Below are 7,193 nucleotides of genomic sequence, written 5' to 3' on the forward strand. Positions count from 1 at the left end.
AAGTACAAACTAAAAACAGACAGCAGCTGGGGTAAGCCTGATGTTTCAAGCAACAGTGCTAACCAGTGCTGATAATTCAATATGAAGACAAATTACAAATCACTTGTGTGAAGTCTTGTTTAAGCACTTCTGCACCTGTGAGTTCTCACAGCATTCATTTATTTCTGCTGATATTCAATCAACCTCTTTAGACTTTACAGATTCCTACCATTGATGCATGTGTCATTGCGCAAGTCAAAACACCTGGTGCCTTTCCCTTGAAACATACGTATTTTGAATTCCTGCCAGGCTGTTCTTCTGTCTGCCGTCAACTGTGTCTGTCAAGAACTCTTTCAACATTTGTCAGGATCGGTCCTCACTAGTATCAGGTTTTGTTGTTTAACACATTCCAGTGGTGAATTTCATCCAAAAAGAGAAAAGAAAAAAGCATTCCTGTCAGAAAAGAATGAGAAAGCAATTCATTACAAAGGACTAAAGAGTAAGAGCTGTCAATGAAGCTCAATACCAGCTACAGTTCTGCCGAAATGCAATTGTTATACTGATGTGTTAATCTTTAGTGCAAAGGTACAGTGCATATTAAAAGTATTCGCCTTCATGGAGGTCTTCATGTTTTATTATTATACAATGTTGAATCACAGTGCATTTATTTTTGTGTGTCTTCAGTATGAAACTGAAAACAGATCCCTGCCAAGTGATCAAAATTAATTCTAAATATAAAACACAAAATCATTGATTGCTGTTGCAGGAAACACTCCGTAAACTTACTTACTGGGCTAACACCTTCACTTACAACATTTATGAAGCAATTGGTTATATTTCTTTCGCTTTTCCATTTGGAGCACAGGTAGGTCACATGACTTGCTCATGGTTACACAGTGTCAGAAGTGGGATTTGAACCCACAGCCTCAAGGTTTGAAATCCAATGCCTTAACCACTACACCACACTGAAGAGTCTTGAAATGTCATTATATATGAACTCCAACATGGACATGCTTTATTGACAGCAAATGCTGGAGTCCCACATGATCTTGTTAATGTGGCAGAATGAAGAAAAAATCTAACAGAAAACTTCCTTTAACCAGATACACTTGTTTACATGTAATGACCAAACCACACAGCAGTCAACATATAGATAAATGGAATACTCTATAAATATTAAGGGCTATGGATGGATACTTGCTTATAGAACAAAATACACAGTTAAATGTTAAATATAACCTCATTCCCTAATTTGAATGTGATGGTACAAATGTCAGGATGTCCTACTTAAACAGGCACACAGTTTCAAGAACATTTTCACTTACATCACATAAGTTACCCACCTCTCCCCCCTTAATATGACACACCTACATCATCACTGGTGCAGCCAAATGGCTTTAAATTTCCCATAGTTAGCTCAATGGAGACCACCTCTCCATAGTCAAGGGCTTTCAGTTGACTACAGTATAAACACACCTTATGTGGCAGGGCCATCTTATAGTGAGTCAGTAACCTTTAACATGAAAACACAAAGAACACTGTAAGAAATGCTGGGAAAAGGTGAATGAAAAACACAAGTCAGGGGATAACAACAACAACATGTATTCACAAAAGATGTAGCTCAAAGTGCTTTACAAGAAGTAGTTACATGCAAAGAAAAAACAAATTAAAATTAGATAAGAATAACAATGAATTAATATTGTACAAAAATAAATAATGCACACTTACATAAGATAGGTATATACTGTATATATACTCACATATAAGTTGGTCATAAAATCATAAAATCAGAACCCAACTTATACGCCCATTCAAAAATACGACACTTAATGTTTTTATTTTTTACATCTTCTTGCCTCCTGCAATCTCACATCAGTTTCTCAGACACATCAAATTTTGTTGCAGCAGCTCAGTTACCAGTTTCTTTCACCACTTCAACGACATTTAATTTAAAACCAGCTTCATATTTTCTTCTGATCGAATGCTCGTAGATAAGGGATGCTCTTATGATGAAGGTGTATGAGGGTGTGAGATACAAACACAAAACAGTGCAAACGTTGCTTTGGAAAAGTTCGGGTATTACTGTGTGGACACGTAGGCACAATACATAGAAAAAAAAGGCTGTGTGCTTCGTGGTTACTCTCTCAGGTGGGCGTTAGCATATCATAATCCCTTGTACCAATTGCGTGAGTGTTCCACATTCGACTTATACGACCGACATTATAAAATTCCAGAAATTATACTGTAAAATCAAGTCCCGACTTATCCGTGGGAGAACTTATCCGCGAGTATATACAGTAATTAAGATAATCAGAGTCCTTAAATACAGAATTGGTTTTCTAAATCTCTAAATGTGAGTCCAACAGTAAGATAATTTGGCTTCAAGGACACAAAAAAAATCCAGTTAAACTGTAGATAAAAAACAAAATCTGTAGGGGGTTCAAGGTCAAATGACCAGCCACCTCCCATTGGGCATTCTACTGTACCTAACATACATGTTCTTAAGTACCTCATTATTGTTTTTTTTTCTTTTTGATTTTATTAAAATCAAATATACCATATAATCAAATCAAGCTTAGCAGAATTCAATTCAACCCCCACCAACAGCCAGAGTAAAACTTTAACAGTAAAAAAGAGGGAAAGAGAATCCTTTTCCCCAATATAAAAGCTTATTCTAATATGTTCTTAATTATACCCTGCCAGATTTTTAAAAAGATTTGAAACAAATCCTCTAAGTGAGAGTTTGATTTTTTTTCCAGTTTCAAATAGTATATTACATCAGTTACCCACTGACATAACAGAGGTGGGCTAGGATTCTTCCATTTGACCAAGATGAGTCTACGTGCTAATAGTGAAGTAAAGGCAATTCCAGTTTGTTTGTCCTTCTCCACTTTAATTCCATCTGGGAGTCCACCATACACAGCTGTTAATGGATTAGGAGGGATTGTGACATCAAGGCTGGTGATTGGTCCAGAATTATGTTAATTTGGTGCATGGCCAAAACATATGGGCCAATGAAGCTGGAGCTTGATTGCAATGTTTGTAGGTTAGTTCTTGCCCTGGAAACATTTTGGACAGTTTTAAACAAGATAAATGTGCTCGATAAAAGATTTGAAGTTGAATAATTATATAATAATAATAATAATAAGTTTTATTTATGTAGCACCTTTCATACACTCAATGACACTTTAGAATTCAATAAACACATTAACGAAACTATAAAAATCACATACAAGAAAATGAATAATACTTATTGAAAAGATGTGTTTTTAACAGGAGTTTGAAATTAATAATAGATTTTTCCTCGCGAAGGCTGAGAGAAAGAGCATTCCGAATTTCAGGGGCTATCACACTGAAAGCTCTGCCACCCATAGTTACTAACCTGTATTTAGGTACAATGAGTAGCTTAGCATCCAATGATTTTAATGCACGGGCAAGAGTGTAAGGAAGCAGCAGCTCAGACAGATAATGAGGGGCTAAACCATGAAGGGCTTTAAAGGTGAGAAGAATAATTTTATATTTGATTCTTGAAGAAACTGGTAACCAATGCAAATCAGAGGACATGAGTGATGTGAACAAATTTTTAGTGTGTATAAGTAAACGAGCAGCAGAATTCTAAACATATTGTAATCTATGGATATATTTAGTCAGGAGGCCATAAAACAATGCATTACAATAGACCAGACGGGTCATGATGAAAGCATGAATGAGTGTTTCAGTATCTTTCACACTGAGGAAAGAATGCAGATGAGCAATGTTGTGAAGATGATAAGCTGTCTGTACTATTGAGCTAATGTGTGGTTGAAAAGTAAGAAGCTGATCAAAGATGACACCCAAATTACAGAATGATGCTGAGGGTTCAACCAGGATCCCATCGACCTTAATTTTTAGCCCCTCAAATGGTAGAGAGGACAGATTTGGTACCAACTAATAAGATTTCTGTTTTATCAGGATTGAGTTGTAAAAAATTATCTGTCATCCAGTGATTAATTTCCTGAATGCAGTCAGTCAGTGCAAAAGGTGAAGATGTTGCAGTTGCATCAACACTTACATAAAGTTGTGTGTCATCGGCATAGCAATGGAAGCTTAAACCATACTGACGAATAATCTCACCTAATGGGAGCACATAGATGTTGAAGAGGATTGGACCGAGAACTGAATCCTTGAGAGATATCTTGTGAGATAAGTAGTGGCAGATTTGTATTCCCTAATGAAGACACAATACTGGTGATCACTGAGATAAGATGTGAACCTGCGGTTATAAGTAAGTCATTGGCTACCTTAAGTAAAGCAGTTTCAGTGCTATGTAGGGCTCTGAATCCAGATTGTAAAGGCTCAAGCAGGTTACGCAAGTTTAAATAATCATCCACAGAAACTGAATGATCATGCAAGAGGAAGATTAGCGATGGAGGCTAACAAGAGAGCAATGAGAACTGTGAATGAATTACAAAATACAATGGATGATTTCAGAGAGACTGTGCAGACAACAACTGCTACCTGGGTGCTTCACCAGTCGCCACTCTACAGGAAAGGGCAAAGAGAAAGCCCGCTGATAAAAAACTACATGATATCTCAGCTAGGGTTTGCTAGAAGGCACATGGGAGACTCTGAAGTCAGCTGTAAGAAGGTTTTATTGTCTGACAAGACCAAAATTGAGCTTTTTGGCCATCAGGCTAAATACCATGTTAAGTGAAACTCAAGCACTGCACATTATGAAATTGAAAGATTGTTGAGGCCCCAGTATCACTGTGACTCTGTACGCTGTGTAAGAAAGAAAAACAAACAAGTTGGGACACCAGTAATGAACCCTGTTTAATGGGCAGGGTTGAATACAGCAAAAATAAATGAAAACAAGTTCAGCTTCAACACCCAGAGAGGGTTGAGGTAGTGCTGTCTTTTGCAGAAATAATTCTGAAAGTGGCTGACTCCTTCCGGCTCCTTAAATAAGTCTTGATGGACAAGAGGCAGCTCTTCTGGATGAGAGGTGGAAATGACATCAGAGATCCCCCTGTTGATGTGGTAAAAAAGAGGAAAATATGTAAGCCACAGTGCCGACCTAAGTACTGGAGTGGAATTACAGTTGTTACAGAAACCCTGTAGAAGTCCCTATTCAGATGTGTCTGACAGCTGTTATGCATACAGTTAATAAACATGTACTTAGTATTTAATGTTACACTACACACAGTCTCAAGAGCAGGAATACAGATAATTTCCCACAACTTTTCAAAGTTCTCAAAATGTGCACATTTTCTAATTCGGTTTTTATGTTTCACCCACCAGTTAAGGCATTGTAACCTATATCAGAATAACCTCAGTTTTTCTAATATTCTAATACAGTTTTTCTATATTTCTTTGGTGGCACACTTTTTTGTAACCACAAACATCCCTAGGCACACCACTCTGTTACTTACAACAAACACATACAGTGCATTAATCGATAAAAAAGTAGCACTGAGATGAGTGTTCGCAGACTTGGCACATAGTGAGTACTTTGTTAGCATCTACCTGGTGCTTCATCCTTTTGCCCACCCCTCTCTGCCTCAGAGCAACTCATATGTCCACAATCCACTGGTCCTGGGAGACTCGCTGGCGACCACACACTCAGGCAGATTGATTCTAGCAGCCTGGAGATGTGTCTGAAGTGCTTGAAGTGCTGTGTGTGCACCATAGCGATCACGGAGCTGCTTTAATGCCAGTTACTCCAGGTAGTCCTGTCCTTCGCATACACGTCTCAATCACCAGAAGAGGTTGGCCCTCTCAGGTTCAGACCCAGGCGTGCTACACTATTATTTCCATGACACACCTGGTTAGCTCTCATGGTGCAGCACTGTGCGTGGCACACTGGTTGAAAAACACCAGTCTAATGTTCTGCTAATGGCCTTGGCTCTGAACTCTGTTAACCCCTTTGAGGCATTAAAAATCTGTTGTCAACTTTGTTGTACAATTTACAAATTAAAATTTTCAGTCAAACTCCACTGTCCATTAAGACACTTTGAATTATCTTTATAGTCACCATATTAAATGTAGACAGGCCTCTAACCTCATTATTTTACCCTAAGTGGTTCTTCTGCCCACTTAAAGAACAATCAGTGATATTATCTGTTATTTCTTTCTACTGTGCTTCATGGGAAGATTTCAGTAGCTTGCCGAGAGCCAGCAGAAGGCAGCCTAGTTCTTTCAAGAAGTTCACCAATGGTGGTGATCCAGGTCAAAATTAACATTTGTAATGGATATATGAATATTTATCATAAAAATGCATTTTTGCTTGATGTTCTTTTGGTTAGAAGCCATGAGGTTTCTTGTTTATTTATAAGGATTGCTATGGAAACCTCAATATATTACCCACAAGCATTAACATACTATGTACGATCTGACAGCCGCATATATTTTGACTCACCCATCATGCACCACCATTTTGCCTGAGGTGTATTATGAAGTTTCAAAAGCAAGCCCAGTAAATAACTGAGGAACTTCATTATCTTCATACCGAATCAGCATGTTCAGCCAAAAAAAGCATGCGTTCATGCTGAATGTGCTAATGTTCATTTTGGCCCAGACACCCCATCACCAGTTCTTTTTAAAGATTTCTCATTCCCACTATTTTACCTTTCACCTCTCCCAGCCATACTCAAGTTATTTGTATGCAAAGAATGAAGATGAGAAGAACAGAGGTTAAGATGATTGACATACTGGGTTCACACATCTTCTATAACACAACGACTAACTCGCTTTTCAGTCCCATCTTTTCACATAGACATTTTCTCACCTACTTTAATCATTTCTTCTGCGTCACATACAACCATCTGTTCTGAGTCTGATATCACTAATTGTATTCTTCAGGATATAAAAAATGTTATATATTTTTTTATTCTTTATATACATGACAAAGTTTACTGTTGGCTTTGTGGTATGGTGGATAGTGCTGCCAACTCATTGCTCCTGGGCCCTGTTTCAATTACCAGTACCTGTTGTGTGAAATTCTTCAAAAACTCAAGATTTGCCTCAGACAATCTAAAGATAAATGGCCACTTCCAACTGTCCTGTGTGACTATAGCCACACGGGTGAGAGCGCTTTTCAATACACTACTGACTCTTGCCTTATACCTGTAACTACTACAGTACTAGAGCAACCCATGGTTCCTTATAAACCAGACCAGAAAATATACATTTTGAAAATGAATGGATGAGCTCTGAGTCTGTCTTCTGAGAAGAGT

Source organism: Erpetoichthys calabaricus, chromosome 4 (assembly GCF_900747795.2).
Source record: "Erpetoichthys calabaricus chromosome 4, fErpCal1.3, whole genome shotgun sequence".
Classification (NCBI taxonomy): Eukaryota; Metazoa; Chordata; class Cladistia; order Polypteriformes; family Polypteridae; genus Erpetoichthys; species Erpetoichthys calabaricus.